A 19,300-nucleotide genomic window follows, 5' to 3' on the forward strand; every position below is an offset into this window, starting at 1 on the left:
CACAGTAAAAGCTGTTGTTTGTTTAACATCTACTATGTTTCATGATTGAGTTCCAAATAACCCCACAGCAAAATGGAAAGCTTATCATTATCCCTCCCAAATGATTTCCATTTTCACTGCTGAAGAAATTGAGGTGCAATGAGAGAAGAACCCAGGCTGAGGTCACGTAATTGTTGAGGTGCAGGTCTGTGTATAAATTCACATGTGTCTGATTCCAAAGCTGTTGTTTCTCTAGGCTGTTTGCCTTTCTCTGCTCAAAAAGTTCCTGTAATTCTTCTCTAAAAGGACATGCCCTTCCAGGACAGAAAATAATTATTAGAAATCTGGACTGTGAGCATCTGGTTAAGGTCTTGTTATTAGGAAGGAGGTGGGTAGAGCAGCGGTGTACCATTTCCTAGAGCTTGTTAACTGTGCTGAATCCCTGGCTCCAACTGAATCAAAATGCACATTTTAACATGATCCCCCAAGTGATATGTAAGCACACTGAGGAAAGGTTCTGATTCATATTTCAGAGAAACACTGATCACTTGCACCAGCACTGATTTACCAAGAACAAATCACCTTAGTCTACCCTCAGCTCCTTCTTTTATGGGGCTGTCAAAGACACTGTTAAGGAGTCACGGGAGATGTTAGTGATAAATTCCATACATATGTCTTGACACACTCTAATAATTCAAGGCAATTTTATTCATAACATCATAGCTTGTAATCACATATTTTGAGGATGATTACTTGTTTACTACAGTAACTCGGCTGAGTATTCTAACAGGCTGAATCTCTGTGTGCCCTTTTTATCATTGTCTCCCCAGCACAAGCCCAGGATGTAATACAGATTCAATATGCGTGTACATTATTGACTAATAACCCTGGAAAAAAGTTTGTTGAAATATGGAGGTTACTGACAAGAATATTTTAACTAAGGAATGGGAGTTCAAAACAGGGGATTCTAGTGCTATGTTATATGGCTCTCTCTACATTTATGTAATCACTTCATCGAAAATGTCACAATCATTGTTTTTTAAGTTTGTGGATAAGTCCAACCTGGAGAAAGATCAAACATGCTGGATGACAGAATAAATATCCAACAAGATGTTTAAAGATCAGAATAAAAAAATAATACCTAGGAATAAGCCTACCTAAGGATGTAAAAGACTTGTACTCTGAAAACTATAAGACTCCAGTGAAAAAAAACTTGACGATGACACAAACAAATGGAAAGATATATCATGTTTTGTGATTGGAAGAATCAATATTGTCAAGATGACTCTGATAACCAAGGCAATCTATAGATTCAGTGAAATCCATATGAAATTGCCAATGGATTTTAGTATTTTAATAGAATTAGAACAAAATTTTTAAATTTGTATTGAAACACGAAAGACTCTGAATAGCCAAATCAATCTTGCAAAATCTGAAGGAATTAGGCTACCTGACTTCAGATTATACTACAAAGATACAGTAATCAAAACAAAATGATATTGGCACAAAAACAGAAATAAAGATAAATGAAACAAGATAGAAAGCCCAGAAATAAGCCCACACACCTACAGTCAATTAATCTATAATGAACAAGGCAATAATTTACAATGGAGAAAATGCAGTCTCTTAAGTAGTGGACTTCTCTGATAGCTCAGTTGGTAAAGAATCTACCTGCAATGCAGGTAGTTCAATTCCTGGGTTGGGAAGATCCACTGGAGAAGGGATAGGCTACCCATTACAGTATTCTTGGGTTTCCCTTGTGGCTCAGCTGGTACAGAATCTGCCTGCATTGTGGGAGACCTGGGTTTGATCCCTGGGTTGGGAAGATTCCCTGGAGAAGGGAAAGGCTACCCACTCCAGTATTCTGGCCTGGAGAATTCCATGGACTGTAAAGTGCATGGGGTTGCAAAGAGTCTGACACGACTGAGCACCTTTTACTTTCACAGGAAAAACTGTACAGGTGTATATAAAAAAATGAAAATTGGAACACCATACTCAAAAATAAACTCAAAATGGATTAAAGGCCTAAACTTAAGACCAGATACTGTAAAACTATTAGAGGAAAACATAAGCACAATGTTCTTTGACATAAACCACAGCAATATCTTTTTGGATCTACCTCCTAGAGTAATGAAAATTTAAAAAATAAAATAAACAAATGGGACCTAATTAAACTTAAGTCCTTTTTTATAGCAAAGGAAACCATAAACAAACAAACAAAAAAAAAGACATCCCACAGAATAGAGGAAAATATTTGCAGATGAAGCAACTGACAAGGAATTAATCTTCAAAATGTACAAACAGCTCATGTAGCTCTATGTGTGTGTGTGTGTATATATATATATATATATATATATATATATATATATGCAGAAGACCTAAATAGACATTTCTCTAAAGAAGACATAAAAATGGCCAAAAAAGCACATGAAAAGATGCTCAACATCACTCATTATTAGAGATACGCAAATCAAAACTACAATGAGGTATGACCTCGTGTCAGTCAGAATGATCATCACCAAAATGTCTACAAACAATAAATGCTGATGAGGATGTGGCAAACAGGGAACCCTCCTACACTGCTGGTGGGAATGTAAATTGATCTAACTTCTATGGAGAACAGTGTAGAAATTCCTTTAAAAAAATTAAAATTATGGCAAAACCAATACAGAATTGTAAAGTAAAATAAAAAATAAATAAATAAATAAAATAAAATAAAACTACCATATGATCAAGCAATCCCACACCTGGACATGTACCCAGAGAAAATCACACTTCAAAAAGATACATGCACTCCAGTGTTCAACTGAAACACTATTTACCGTGGCCAAGATATGGACGTATGCTAAATGTCCATCAACAGAGGAATGTACAAAGAAGATGTGCTATATGCATACAATGGAATATTACTCAGCCATAAAAAAAGAATAAAAATTCCTTTTGCAGCAACGTGTATAAACCCAGAGATTGCTGTACTAAGTGAAGTAAGTCAGACAGAGAGGGGAAAATGTATGATACTTATATGTGGAATCTAAAAACGAATACAAATGAACTTATTTACAAAACAGAAACCTACTCACAGACATCAAAAACGAATTTAAGGCTACCAAAGGGAAAGAGTGAGCAGGGGGAGGAATGAATTAGGAGTTTGTAATTAACCATATACACACTACTATATATAAAATAGATAATCAGCAAGGACCAATTGAATAGCACAAGGAACTCTAGTCAATATTTTGTAATAAACTACATGGGAATCGAAACTGAAAAAATGGACATATGTATATGTATAATTGAATTACTTTTCTTTATACCTGAAACTAATACAGCATTGCAAGTAAACTATTAATATATCATGATATCTAATAAAAATTATAAAAATTAAATAACAAAATAAAGATAAGAATGTGGTTTGAACCACATAAAATGCAATTTCATGAAACTAAATATAATAACATGCCTTTGGGTTCAAAAGGTTAATGAAAGAAATGGAGTGGCTAAAGGTAAATGAGTGATAGTTGTATTTGGTTCGGTATCATTCAAGAGTGACATTAATATCCATAAAATGATATAAGTTAAGGATAAAATAACAGTAGTAGAGTATCCAAAGTGAAGAAGGTTGTAGTTGCCTTATTTCAAGGCTTAGTCAACTTTTCTGAAAAGAATCAGTTAGTAAATATTCTCAGATTTGTGGGCCATAAACTCTGTTACAACTACTCAATTATGCTGTTGTAATGAAAAAGCTGTCATAAGGAATATGTAAACAAATGAGTGTCTGTGTTCTAATTCATATTTTATGGACATTCAAATTTTAATTTCAAAATATTTTCTTATTGTTTTTCAACCACTGAGAATGCAAAAACTATTCTTGACTCATCAGCCATACTCAAAGAGGTGGTTCGCCAAAGCTGTCCATAGGACAAATTTTGGCAAACCCTGCTGTATTCTCTCTTTGTCTGATCCTGCTAAGAGGTTAGCGTAGCACCGCCCTTTCAGACAGAGGTGCATACATTGTTGGAACTTCTAATGGGAATGAACAGAAGCAGATAAGACTGAAAGACACTGTTGCATGAAGAAATGTAAAATGAAAATAGAATATATAGTCTGGAAAAGGACGTTGGACAGCATGGTTGCTACCTTCCAGTATTTGGAAGTAAATTACTGAAAAAATATTAAATATATTTAGAAAGGCAATGTATCATTGCATCTTCAGGTATGGATATGAGAATCATAAATGTATGGAGTCAAGTTCTAGCTTTGCCACATAACAATTATAATATTTTGGACAATATCATAGATATTGCCCTGACTCATTCATCCATTTATAAAGTAAAGATAATTATGATACCTATTGACTGAATTAAGCTTTGTTACATGAAAACATGCAGAAATAATTGGCTCCCCACTCGAGTATTCTTGCCTGAGAAATACCATGGACAGAGGAGCCTGGCAGACTACAGTCTGGGGGGTTGGAAAATAGTCAGACATGACTTAGTAACTAAAGAAACAATGTAAGAACTACAACAAAACTTGGTGGCTACAAGAAACAATGTTTTATCCCTCTCAAGTCTACGGGTTAACCTGGCAATCCTTCTGCTGTCTCTGCCTGAGTTCACGCACATGACTGCATTTGGCCAAAGCATCAGCTGGGCTGGAAGCTCTCAAACGTACTCACTCACAGGTCTAGAAAGTTGTGCTGATGATCAGCTGAGGTGCTTTGGATCTTCATTCAGCCTCTCATCCTCCAGGAAATCTAGATTGGCTTCCTAGTTTGATAGCTTCGGGGCAATGTTCCAAGAGAACAAAGGAAGATCCCTCTGTTACTTTTGAGACCTGGAATACAAAACATGTGCAGTGTCATTCCCACTATCTTATATTTTTTAATGTAAGGTATGAGATTAGTTCATATTTTAAAAGGTGAGGAAAAAGTCTCCACTTCTGCATGGGAGGGGCAGAAAAGTCAAATTGCAAGGGGTGTGGTCATCAGGATTGGTTACTAAATGTGGTCATTGAGCAACCTATTAATGCTATACCTACTTAAGGGCATATTGTGAGGGTTAAACAAGTAATAATTGTAAACCCCTAAGCATAAACCCCAACCCATAGTAATTGCTCAATACATTATAGTTCATCATTCTGGATCAGGTAGATTTTTAGATGAAGAGGGAAAAAATCAACACAGAGTCAGAGATATCTCAGGTTGGAATGAGTTACCTCAAAGTGGAATAGAAGCTGTCATCACAGAGTTGAAACAATCCATCATGGCAAATATTAAAACTGGATGGATTAAAGAAGGCAAACCAACACTGGATGTGTAGCTAGATGAGGTGGCATCTGAGATTCATTCAGTCTTTGAAATTCTTACTTGAATTTCTTGTCCATTCATTGTATGATCTATATCAGTAGGGTGCAGTTTAAGGCAAACCTCGTGATATATGAGGAAATACATATTAATTGTTTTGCCAATTTTAAATTAAGTTTATAAGATGATCATCATGGGAAACAACTATGAATTAATTAATCATAGCTTAATCTGAAGCTAATTGTGAGAATTTTCAGCCTTTAAAAAAATATAAAGTATTCTATTGAGTTCCTTTGGTTTGTGTTATCTATTATCCTTTATCAGAGAAGGCAATGGCACCCCACTCCAGTACTCTTGCCTGGAAAATCCCATGGATGGAGGAGCCTGGTCGGCTGCAGTCCATGGGGTCGCTAAGAGTCGGATACGACTGAGCGACTTCACTTTAAATTTCCAGAGGGAATAAGAGACATCCTATTCATACAGTTTGTTCCACCATCATTTGGATTAAAAGGCAAATCTGAGAAATGTTTTGGAAAATATCTGGTACTTGAGAGAAAAGCAACTTTATCTAAAATATGAGAATGGCAAAGAGAGAAAAAAAAAAAGTACTCCTCATCCTCTCTAGAGGTTGGGAGGAGGATAGGCAGAATTCTCTGACAACCAAGACAATTACAAAGAAACATCGGAATCATCCAACTTCACAATTATAAGGAAGAATGAAGAAAACAGGCCAGATGGATGTCTTATTAGTGTGGCCATGTCTATTTTAAAGGGTTCAGGTACATAGCTTCCTAAGCATTTTTTTTTTCTACATTTGCTTTTGGAAGCCTGAGTCTTCCTAATAGGTAAACATTCTAGTAGCCTAATAGGAAAACATTATTTATTAAAGAGTAAATAGAAGTCAACTTTAGCCTTTTACTAAAGAAGAAATTTTAAAAATTATGTTCTTTCAGGTTTAATTGACTTTGCATAATGTACTAGATACTTTTGTTTGTTCCTTTAGATATGTTCTCCACATTCCTTTTGCAGAAGGAAGGTGGTCTGTGCAAACTGAATAAGAGACTCCCTTTTCCTCTGGCTTCCAGGTAGGTTTAGCTAAGGAGGAAAATGGGTAGGAAACTGAAGGAGGAGAGTGACTCTTTTCCACTCCCGCTGCTGACATTAACCTGGAAACACTCCTGTATCTCTTGTTATTTCCCTATATCCATATCACACTTTGGCAAATCATTTCTTATAAAATATTCTTCAAATTACTTAATATGTCATCTCTTTTCTGCTGATATGCACAGAGATCCTGAAGTATCTTCTGGTCTATCTAAAATCAATCTGTGCCAACAGACATAAACTATAAGGGGATCAACTGCTATAGCTAACATTGAACCCTACAAATATTCCATTCAAATATTTTTTAAAAATACCTTGAGTGCCTCTGCATTGCTCAAAAGACTGGGCCAAAATAGAATCTATGCAAGCATTTTATTATCTAGATGTATATGTAGTCATCAGTCAATTAACCACACAAAAGTATACAATTTAAACTTGTAAATGCCATGTGGAAAAGGCATGCTATATTATGAAAGTATATAAGGGAGGTTCCTAATATTCTATGAGTGAGAGAAATTTAGCCTGCATTAAATATTATTTAAATGGAGATACAATGGGAGTGTAGACATTAGATATGTGTGTAGGACTGAGAAGAAAATATCTGATGATAGATCTGTGAAGCATTTAGAAGTAAACCTGGTAAGCAATGATAATGAATTGGATTAGGAACAGTAAGAGAAAGGTAGGTACCAAAAAATGTCCTGAAATACCTGGTTGGCTGATCCAAAAGGATGGCGGTGGCATGTAGGACCACCAGAACAGGCCTGGGCTTAGAGATCAGAAGATGAATTTTAGGTATTGCTGAATTTGGGGTGCTTTTGAACTATCCAAGTAAGATGATAAGAAGCTAGTGCTGGATAGAGGCCTGAAGCTCTGTATGTGGTGATGTCATCATATCCAAGTGCATAACTTAAATAATCTAGGACAAAATTAGAACGTGGGAAGAGGACAAAACCCTGATGAGGAGTTCCAACATAGCATGGCCCAGTAAACAAATATAAGCCTGCAAATAAAACTAAAAAGGGAAGTTCAGAGGTGTAGCAGGAAAAAAAACAACAGTAGCATCATCAAGGCTAAGACAAGAGAATTGTCATCAGTGATTAGTGTGGAATAGAGACAAGCAAAATGACATCTAAATAAATAAATTCTATCTAACTGTTAGGTAATTGACAATGGGAGAAACACCAGAGTGAAATGAATGAAGGTTGAGAATATGTGGACTATAAATATAGGGAATTTGTTCAATATAAAAGGAAGAGATCAGGGGTGGATGAAAAGTGCGGTTGAGGGAGAATTATTTTTAAAGATGAAAAAACTCTAGCATCTTTAAATGTGAATAAGAAGAACATAGGTAAAGAGAAAAGGGTTGAAAATACAAAAAAAAAATGATAACATAGGATTCATAGAAGGCAAATGTGACAATATCCAAAAGAGAAGTATTATCAGGTCTATAATGAAGAAGTCAATCTATATTAGAAGGATTAGACATAAAAAATAGGTAGTCATGGAACAAAACAAATGGAGATCTTGGAAATTAAAAATACCACAGCTATAAAAAAGGAAATAGATGTCTAAAAAGTGGGCTTGATTCAGCTAAGTAGTGAATTAATGGTCTGAAAGATGGAGTTAAGGATTCGCCTAGAAAGCCATACAAAGGAAAGAAGTGGAAAGTATAGAAGAAAAGAGAGGAATTATGGAGGGTATATCTAGAATTCCTTCACATCTATTTGGAGTTCCAAAGTGAGAAGATAGAAAATATGGAAGAGAATCAATATTTGAAGAGATAATGGCTGAGGATTTTTCAGAATTTATAAAAGACATGAGTCTATAGACTGAAAGATCTTAGTATATTAAATAGTACAAAACAGCACACATACACTTCACAATGAAATTTTGAAACATAAAGGGTACTTAGTAAATTTTTTAAAATCTACCAGAAGGGAAAAATAGGTTATTAACAACAACAACAACAGAAAATTAAAAGTCATAATCATCTATCACTGAGTAGGATTCTGAGGGGAAAAAGAAGCAAATGAAGCTTCTATCCTCTTAGCCTTTCCTAGATATAGGAAATGCTGAAAAATTCATAAAAAAGAACAGTGCAGTAATATGTGATAGGTGATGGTCAAAAGATATAAGCCAAGGATATGGAAATATAATTTATACAGTGCTCTAAATTTTAGAAAGCGATTTTCACACATTCATAAATAGCTACTGAGGGCTTCTCATATTCAAAGTGCTGTATGTGACCCTCCAGGATAAATGACAAGAATAAACAGTGCTTTCTGCCCTCATGGAATTACAGTTTAGCAGGTTTTTATTATACAGTACCAGGCCAGCTATAGGATGTCTGTAAAAACATAGTTAGTGACTTTGCCATAGAAAAAATCAAGCCACCACTCAATGTTTATTATCCAGATAAAGGAGGAAATGAAAAAAAAGGCTCAGTTTGGATCGCTGCCACCTTTGAACATCTTTTACACTGAGATTAGTCTACCATGCAGCCCAAGACATTCTAAACATCCTTGATTCACTTTCCTACTAGCTCATGTGAAAGGCACCCTCCCAGATACATATAGCAAATATTATTTTTGTGCATTGAGTGCATGAAAATAACCCTATGCACATCATACGTGTTGTCATATGCATCATATGGGTCATATATAATATTGCATATTATATGCATCATAGGTGATTTAATCATCATTGCTCAATTTTGGCAGAAATAGAATACAATCCAACTTGGTCATCAAGAGTCCTGTTTTTATATATATATTGTACTGTGTTCCCAAGTTTCTACATTTTGAAGTTCTTTTGCATTCAATGTCTAATAGTATGTATGAAAATGTTATTAATTTCACTTTACCAAGAGCCAAAATAGTCATAAATTTGAGAATTAGCATTTAATACCAGTTGTTTCCTGTTTTGATTTTCTTTTATTTTTGACTGATATTTTTTCAAGGCCATTTACTTACTTAATTCTTGTACTCTTTACTTTCTCAGTTATTATGGAGATAAAAAATAGGTGATGTTCCCATTTATAATTATTTAAATAAGTATTAAGTATACAAGTTGTAAATAAATATTTTACATCTATTTGGTTGGGAAAAGATGGAAATATCTGTCTATATATCCATCCAGATCCATCTATTGCATAGATGCTGTAAGGTATATTTGAGGTTATCCAAAAATGTGCATTCTTTTAGAGACTGAATTTGGAAGTCAACTCTTTTTGCCGTAGTTAGCAGTGTTATAAACAGTTACAGAAAAATTTAAAACCCTGGGCTCTGAGAGGGCTTACATATGATTCAAAATTGTTAGTTTTATTCCAGGTTTCTTTAATAAATTTAGCATCATTGTGTTTCACACAATGACGTTTTGGTTCTTTTCTCCATCTGGAAGAGATTCTGTCCTAAGGCCCAGAAAATAGGAACCTGGAAAAAGAATCATAGCTGCCCACTATGGACAGGCACTGTACTTTTCCTCTTTTCAGAAGAGCTTCCTTCGTCTGTATCCTTTGACAGTGATTGACGGCTACAACAAGTTGTTGTGTCAAAGCTCTTGCAAGTCAATTATGAGAATGATGTGCACTTGCTTCAAAATGATTGTAAATTGCTTCTGGCTGATCAGAATAATGAGTTGTGGAGATGCTAATCAACATTGGGCATATATAGTACCTTGTTTCTGCCGTCATGTTTGCAGCTGCAACTAGTTCAGTCAAAAGAGAGTGTTTTCATATTTCTCACGTGTTGAGGCAGGAAGCTCACAATAGAGACATTGCTGCAGGATGGAAGAGGTGGCCTCAAGGAGAGATGGTGAAACAAAGCAGCGCTTGTTTATACATCAGTTGTATAAGTCATTATGTTTACCAGTCCCTTATGACTTTGGTTTGGGGAAGCAAAGAGGAAGGCAGCATCAGTTAGAGATGGATCTTTTGTATTACTGAATCTTCATGGAAGAGGCTTGTTTAGTCCCATGTAATAGACGAACACACTGACACTAGGAAATTACGCAGCACTGCACAGGCAGTGGTAGGATTCTAATTTTCCTTAATTAATTTTAAAGTTCAGTCTGTACCAGTGTTGCCAAAATAGTGGCTATAGAGCTTCTGCTCTTGGCTTTCCCTTGTGTACCTGTTTATGGCTCAGCTGCCCAGGCCCCACCCCACACATGCTTAGTAAGAATCCCTGGGGAGTGAAATAGGTGTCAAAGATGTAAAGTTTTAACCATTAGCTCCAGGTAGTCATGCACACAGAAGCTTGATAGCAGCAACTTCTTGTTCAATCGTTCAGTCCTGCCTGACCCTTTTCGACCCCATAGACTGCAGCATGCCAGGCTTCCCTGTCCTTCACTATCTCCCAGAATTTACTTAAACTCATGTTCATTGAGTCGATGATGCCATCCAACCATCTCATCCTCTATCGTCCCCTTCTCCTCTTGCCCTCAATCTTTCCCAGTATCAAGGTCTTTTCCAATGAGTAGGCTCTTTGCATCAGGTGACCAAGTATTGGAGCTTCAGTTTCAGCAGCAGTCTTTCCAATGAATATTCGGGGTCTATTTCCTTTAGGATTAACTGCACCTTACCTTGACTATTCCTTCTTTCTCTCAAAATTCTGTAAGACACACCGTAGGTATTCAAATTTATCACAAAAAGCTACAAATTTGACTTTCATTCACTGTATTCTCAGAGGTTCTGTTTTGCTTTTCTCTCAGATGGAATTTGAGAGAAATACCATTTCAGTTTATTGTGTGATAACTTGGAACTTCACTATCCTGTCCTCCTTCCTGCATAATTGCTTTGTATATCAGACTGATTTCTTTTTCTCAAATAGTTTGGGTGGGGCTCTGGAAAAGGAGAAGGTGAAATGACAAAGGCCACAATATCACATAGTGCAGTGTAACTTGTCCAGAGAAGTATGAGGGGGAAGGATGTAAGACTAGAGGTCACAGAATGGATTCTAACTTTGGACATGTTTTCCTCACTAACACATTCTGTGACTTTGCTGGTCCTTGATCCCTCTGAGCCACTTTTCCCTAATAGCAATAGAAAATATAATTAATTGAGACCATAAAACTATTTTTTTTCCTATCAAAAATAAAGTATCGGCTTACAAAAGCAACTCAAAAATAGTTTTGCCATTCCTCAAAATGTTCAACATAGAGGTACTAGACAATTAAACTCCAAAGTACATACTCAGGAGAAATAAAAACATATGTCCACTCAAAAACTTAGACACATTATTCATTATATCAAAAAGAATGGGAACAATCTCAGCTGTTCTTCAACTGATTAAGGGATAAATGAAATGTGGTATATCAATACAATAGAATATTTGTCAACAAAAATAATGTAATGCAGATATATAATACAATGGGATGTACCTTGAAATAAGTCAGTTTAAAAATACTGGATATTATATGATTCCTTTTCTATGAAAATAATGTAATAGGCAAATTCATAGACAGAAAGTACATTAGTGATTGCTTAGTAGGGGATTGAAAGACAGAGTAATGGCTAATGGCCATTTTTATGGGAAGGAAGAGGGTGAAGTAAATATTCTAAATTGATGATGGTGATGGTTGCACAATTCTGTGAATGAACTAACACTATTTAATCATACCCTTTAAGGGAGTGAATTGTATATTAACTGTACCTCAATGAAGCCACTAAAATGTGAGGTATCGGAAAATAAAATATTTTATTTTGGAGATTATCCCTATGTTGTATTTACTCAAAGCAGTTGCTCACAGCATTACTAAGCTCTTTTATAAATCTTTGGGCTTCCCTGATAGCTCAGTCGGTAAAGAATTCATCTGCAATGCAGGAGACCCTGGTTCGATTCTTGGGTCAGGAAGATCCCCTGGAGAAGGGAAAGACTACCCACTCCAGTATTCTGGCCTGGAGAATTTCATGGACTTTATAGTCCATGAGGTGCCAAAGGATTGGACCAAGTGCACGACTTTCACTTATATTATTTTCAGTAAAAGGGGATTAGGATGCATGCTAATAGAAAGATTGGAGCTATTAGATGGGGTGATGTAATCTAGAATCACCAGTACTGATCTGATGGAAATTAGTTGTTAAATGTCACAATAAAGGAAAGGAAGAAGGAAAACCTGGCAAGGTACATGTGATGGCTGGAAAAAGCAGGCACTTAGCATTAAAGGGAAAGCTTCTATGCGAGTTGTGGTGTTCCAGTCATTGTCCACATCCCTGAAATGTATTTTTCCCAGAAATCTCTTTTGGGATTTGGAACAAACCAGACATCATAATAGTCTTATTTCCAGTGCAGGTATAGAGTTTCAGTACAAAGGGAAAGAACTAAATACTATCGTTGACTTAATTCCAGGTTTTAGACTCTAATTCTATGGCATTGATATCTCACAAACTCTCTGTTCCTCTGCCAAACTCAACAAGGATGAACAGCCTTACTCTGGGAATATGTTTGATGGTTGGATTGCATGAACCCTGGAATCCTGGAATGTTTTGTCTGTTTCTGTTTGTGAGTTCTTTAATGCCTTCTGAGTCTGTAAATAGTAAATGTCGCTCAGTCGTGTCCGACTCTTTGCGACCCCATGGACTGTAGCCTACCAGGTTACCCCGTCCATGGGATTTTCCAGGCAAGAATACTGAAGTGGGTTGCCATTTCCCTCTTCAGGAGATCTTCCCAACCCAGGGATCAAACCCAGGTCTCCTGCATTGTAGGCAGACGCTTTACCATCTGAGCCACTGGGGAAGTCTTCTCAGTCTGTAACACTGCCCAAATCCATATGGCAGAGCTAAAATCATTTCCAATAAATCTCATCAACTTCTGGGACATCCCTGTAAATTTCCTTAAGTTCAATTTCTAGCATTAAACTTAAGAAAGATTTTCTTATGTGGCATCTACTCTCGTTATAAAATTATGCTGTTTTTGAAAGCCATAAAATGATACAGATGAACAATCTTAGACATTTCTTTGTTTGCCGTTTCATTTAATGCCTAAAGTAAACTTAAATGGTAAATGTTATACTACCTATTTTAGAGATAAGAAAGCTAAACTTTTGAAAGACATGTTAACAGTCATACAGGTAAGAAATGGAGAGAGGGCAGAGTGCTCATCTAGATTTGTCTGATTGTGAGTCTATGTTTTTTTCCTACTGTTTCACATTATTTGGCTTTATTGGAAAGTTCTATAGACAAGCTCCTAACATCCTTAAATTTCTTTTAGAGACCTTAGCAAATCGAGGTTCAGATAGTAGAAAAATACTACGTTTTAGCACTGAAATGAAAACTAACATTAAATAAGCAATGATTAGGTAGCAGGTAAGTTAACATACAGAAAACTAAGTCAACATTCAGAAAACCAAGATCATGACATCTGGTCCTATCACTTCATGTGAAATAGATGGAGAAAGAGTAGAAATAGTGTCAGACTTTACTTTTGGGGGCTCCAAAATCAGTGCATATGGTGACTGCAGCAATGAAATTAAAAGATGCTTACTCATTGGAAGGAAAGTTATGACCAACCTAGATAGCATATCAAAAAGCGGAGATATTACTTTGTCATCAAAGGTCTGTCTCGTCAAGGCTATGGTTTTTCCAGTGGTCATGTATGGATGTGAATTTTGGACAGTGAAGAAAGCTGAGCACCAAAGAATTGATGCTTTTGAACTGTGGTGCTGGAGAAGACTCTTGAGAGTCCCTTGGACTGCAAGGAGATCCAACCAGTCCATTCTAAAGGAGACCATTCCTGGGTGTTCATTGGCAGGACTGATGCTGAGGCTGAAACTCTAATTCTTAGGACACCTCATGCGAAGAGCTGACTCATTGGGAAAGACCCTGATGTTGGAAGGTATTGGGGGCAGGAGGAGAAGGGGATGACAGAGGATGAGATGGCTGGATGGTATCACCAACTCGATGGACATGAGTTTGGGTGAATTCTGGGGGTTGGTGATGGACAGGGAGGCCTGGCGTGCTGCAATTCATGGGGTCACAGAGTCGGACACTACTAAGTGACTGAACTGAACTGAACTGAAGTTAACACACGTAACAATATATGTGGACAGTATCCTTTTCATTAGATTTTGTTGTTCAGTTGCTAAGTTGTGTCTGACTCTGCATTCTTACAGACTGCAGCACGCCAGCCTGCACTATCCTTCACTATCTCCTGGAGTTTGCTCAAACTCATGTCCATTGAGTATGACACTAACCATCCATCTCATCCTCTGTCGTCCCCTTCTCCTTTTGCCTTCAATCTTTCCCAGCATCAGGGTCTTTTCCAATGATGTAAAAGTTAGCTCTTTGCATCAGGAGTCCAAAGTATTGGAGTTTCAGCTTCAGCATCAGTCCTTCCTATAAATATTCAGGGCTGATTTCCTTTGGGATGGACTGGTTTGATCTCCTTGCTGTCCAAGGGACTCTCGAGATATTTTTCCAACACCACAATTTGAAACCATCAGTTCTTCGGCACTCAGACTTCTTTAGGTTACAGGTGGGGAAATTGAGGCACAAGTTAGCAAACTAAGTTGGTAGTATTTATTTTGCTACTCAGTGGTAATTTGTCTGTACCTAGAACTATATTCTTTCCAATATTTTTGTGGCATAGTTAGAAAAAGAATTAAAATAAAAAATCTTAAGCTGGAAAAGAAGGAATTAATAGGCCTATATAAAGGCCACAGCAATAGAGTCCATATTTCCAAGGTCTTAATGGCTAATTTTAAGAACTCACATATAAATTTGTAAATATCCTTTTCAAGAAATAAAGAGTTTTAATTTGCTGGCATATGAGATTTGTTTGTAAATGAGCTTCTGTTGAACTCACTGCATCCAGAATGTCTATGAATTTTGGTTTCTTGTATCTTGTATAGATTTTTTTTTTTTAACAGCAGGTACTAGAGTACTCCCAAGCTGAATGTACATTCAGAGCTATATAACATTTGAACCTATATACCACAGTACCATAGAGAGAAGAGATGAAAGTCTCATTCAATCTGAAGAGTAATATATCTGGGGGGAGGGGGTTGTGGTGTAGGCCTTGCCATGCCTATATGCTCCAACTTCAGGATGAGACAGGCTTAGGCAGCACCAGAGATGCTGAGATGGTAATGACAATTTTGCTATTAACACAGAACTCAGTGTAATTGGTGAATAGACATTCAGATAATTGAAATGTGTTTTAATCAAGAACAGAGTAAATGCCGGATTCCATGGCTCTAAGATGTCATTTCCAAAAGTTGAGAAGCATTAGCTTACAGAAAGGGTAACAGGAATCTCAGTTCTGTTCCTCCCCAGTAGTCTCTTTCTTCTAACCCAACAGAGTATTTTTTGCTCACTTAGACTTGTTAGCATTAAAAATAGGCCTTTATGCCAGGGAGATGACTTTTTAATATTATTAATTATTTATGTTTTTGAAAAAAGAGGGAGCTTGATACAGCAAAGAGAAATAATGATGACTTTATATAAACAATAAACACTTTTCTGCAAATTCTAGACTCATTGCTTTTACAGTTTTATACACTAAAATTCAATACATTATCTTTCTTATGTATTGGTTATTAACTGGAGAATTAGGGTGTTCTAGTCTATACAGCATTTGCCCATGGAAAACTATTACTATTACTATTATAAACTATAGTTATATAAACTATAACTATTACTATTACTATTCATTGGTTCTCTAGTTTTTTTCTAACTTCTCAAATTTGTTCTTTGATTTTTTTCTTTTATTCACCTTCATTCTTTCAATTGAATGTCACTGAATTAGCAGACAATCTTCCAAGGATACACTAAGCACATTTCTAATTCTATGAGAGCTCATGTGATGATACTACAATGTGGACAAGAGCTCTTTCAAACCAGAGGACATACTTTTTATGGTATTTGAATAAGTTCTAGAATCTACTGTAAGTATCCTGCATCTATATGCCAACCATCATCAATGACAAGTACCTCTTTGACTCCTGCTTACATGTTTTCATTTTTCTATGTTTAGTTACCATAGTTTCCTTTTTATTAATGAAGATCACTTTGCCTTGGAAGCTTTCCTGAGACAGCTATACTGTGGATTAAAATCCACTCATTCTGTTTGTTAACTTAGAAAGAGACCAAGTTTTTAGCCATAGTTTCAGCATTGAAAGTGTGTCATCTTTGAGGGGATAGCTAAAAGTGGGGACTGCTATGGCTCCATGAAGCATTGAGGCTAGAAAACCAAATCGCTTCATAGTTGTTCTAATACAATCAGAAACTAAAAATATCTCCTCCTTTCCCTAATTGTTTGGAAAGGCAGTGACATTTTTACTAATGCATCTTTGTGTGATGGTTTTACATTTACTTGTGTCAGTCTTGGAAACTAAAAAGGAGAATCAGCATATTTCTGTATTTCCTATAAGCAGTCAACTTTTAAGCCATGCCTCCTTTTACAGCCATACAGTTTAAGAATTCTGGAATTCATACACTTCAACTTCCTTATTTTCTCTGCTCATCAGCAAGATAATATTTAGAGCTTAGTTTTGACAGTCAAGTTTATTTGTAGTCTCTCACCTGCTTTCAATCTCTGTTCCTATTGCATAAAGAGAAATGGAATTCTCCATCTCATCAGTGCATATCCTTCAGGATAGCATGCCTTGGCATCTGCGTCATTTTTGTCTGAAATAATAATACATGCTCCTTCCTTCTGTCTGACAAGATCCTACTAAACCATCACAGTTGAGCTTTTGTGTAAAGTCTCCTCCAAGTGAACTCAATTGTTGCAGCTTCTATTTCATTTCCATTTCATTGCAATATATCTTTCTATGAATTGGACTCTTCAGCTGGTCTGTGTTTTTATTTGAAAATAAAGATCTTGTCTTGTTCATTTTTCATCATTAGTACTTAGTTCTAGAGTAGAAATCAAATAGACCTAGATTTAAATCATATTTTAACAGTTGCTCTATGTGATTTTGGAAAAGCCTGCCAAACTTGTCTCCTCACCTGTAAAACTAAGATAACATTCAACTTGTCGGGGTTTTGTTATAATCCTTCATAATATTTGTAAAAGAACTTGGTGCAATGTCTGAAACATAGTAAACATCCAATTAACTCTTGCTAAATAATTGTAGGTGAATGAATTAGATGTTCATTTTAACTCCCTGACAATATTGTGTTTGTGTATTTTTTCCCCTAAAGCAGATTCATTTCTGCTTGAAGTATACATTGAAAGTTTATCTGTGTTTGGTTTGATTCATTTATGCATGAAGTCCTTTCTATGCCATATGTGTATCTATGTATGTGTGTATATTTATAGATATATATGTCTGTCTGTGTGTGTGTGTATATATATACATATACACAGCATATATATCTGTGTGTATATGTCTATAGGTATATATGTGTGTGCATATATATGTGTCTATGTATATATAGATGCACACATATATATATGTGTGTGTATATATATATATTTATATAAATATATATGGCATCTGTCTAGAAAGAAGTAGTTCTGGATAGCTAAAAGATTTGTCATGGTCCCCTTTAGAAAAGCTGAATTTCTAGTTCTTTCAGATTAAGGGAGCCTGACAACAGCCTTCATAAGTGTATCATCTGACATGTAAATCTGATTTTCTCAATGCATGAGAAGACTGGTCTAACCAGGTTGATACCATACTTTCCATCCTTATGTGGGGATGTCAAGCATTTTTATTCTATAATCTTCTCTTGTCTTATACTCCACAACCTTACAAAAGCTTCTTTTCTGGTTCAGATCCTTGCAGAGCCAAGTCATGACCATTTAGGGGCTTAACTGTTGAAAAAATGAGCTGATCCTTATGGGGACTAAATCGGGAAATGTGGGCTGTTCAGTAGAGATTAACCTCTATGATTAGCAAAACTCCCACTAGTAAAACAGTAACTAACATGTTTACACTAATTTACAACATACTGCGAGAACCACTATATATCCTTATCCAGTTTGTTACTTACTGTGGCATACTAAGCTGGTTACAAGCAATGCCATTTATTCAGACTACTTTGGACAGTACTATGAGGCAGATAAAATAATGGGTGTTGAAATAACATCCAGGCTTGAATTCTTGCTGTTCACAGAGTAGCTTCATGATTCCAGATGTTACTTAAGCTTCAGTAACCTTGATTTTCTCATTTGGAAAATAAAAATTATAATTTTCATCACAGAGCATGTGCTGAGCATTATATAAGAAAAAATATAGAATCTAGACGAGTGTGAATACTCACTCCTCTCTTAGAGTTACTCTAGAGAACTCTTCAAGGAAATTAGAGATATCAAGGGAATATTTCATGCAAAGATGGGCTCAATAAAGGACAGAAATTGTATGGACCTAACAGAAGCAGAAGATATTAAGAAGCGGTGGCAAGAATACACAGAAGAACTTTACAAAAAAAAGATCTTCACAACCCAGATAATCACAATGGTATGATCACTCACCTAGAGCCAGACATCCTGGAATGTGAAGTCAAATGGGCCTTAGAAAGCATCACTACGAACAAAGCTAGTGGAGGTGATGGAATTCCGTTGAGCTATTTCAAATCCTGAAAGATGATGCTGTGAAAGTGCTGCACTCAATATGCTAGCAAATGTGGAAAACTCAGCAGTCATCACAGGAATGGAAAAGGTCAGTTTTCATTCCAATCCCAAAGAAAGGCAATGCCAAAGAATGTTCAAACTGCCACACAATTGCACTCATCTCATATGCTAGTAAAGTAATGCTCAAAATTCTCCAAGCCAGGCTTCAGCAATACGTGAACCATGAACTTCCAGATGTTCAAGCTGGATTTAGAAAAGGCAGAGGAACCAGAGATCAAATTGCCAACATCCGCTGGATCATGGAAAAAAAAAGAGAGTTCCAGAAAAACATTTATTTCTGCTTTATTGACTATGCCAAAGCCTTTGACTGTGTGGATCACAATAAACTGAGGAA

The sequence above is a fragment of the Oryx dammah genome, unplaced genomic scaffold, assembly GCF_014754425.2.
Source record: "Oryx dammah isolate SB20612 unplaced genomic scaffold, SCBI_Odam_1.1 HiC_scaffold_15, whole genome shotgun sequence".
In the NCBI taxonomy this organism is placed as follows: domain Eukaryota; kingdom Metazoa; phylum Chordata; class Mammalia; order Artiodactyla; family Bovidae; genus Oryx; species Oryx dammah.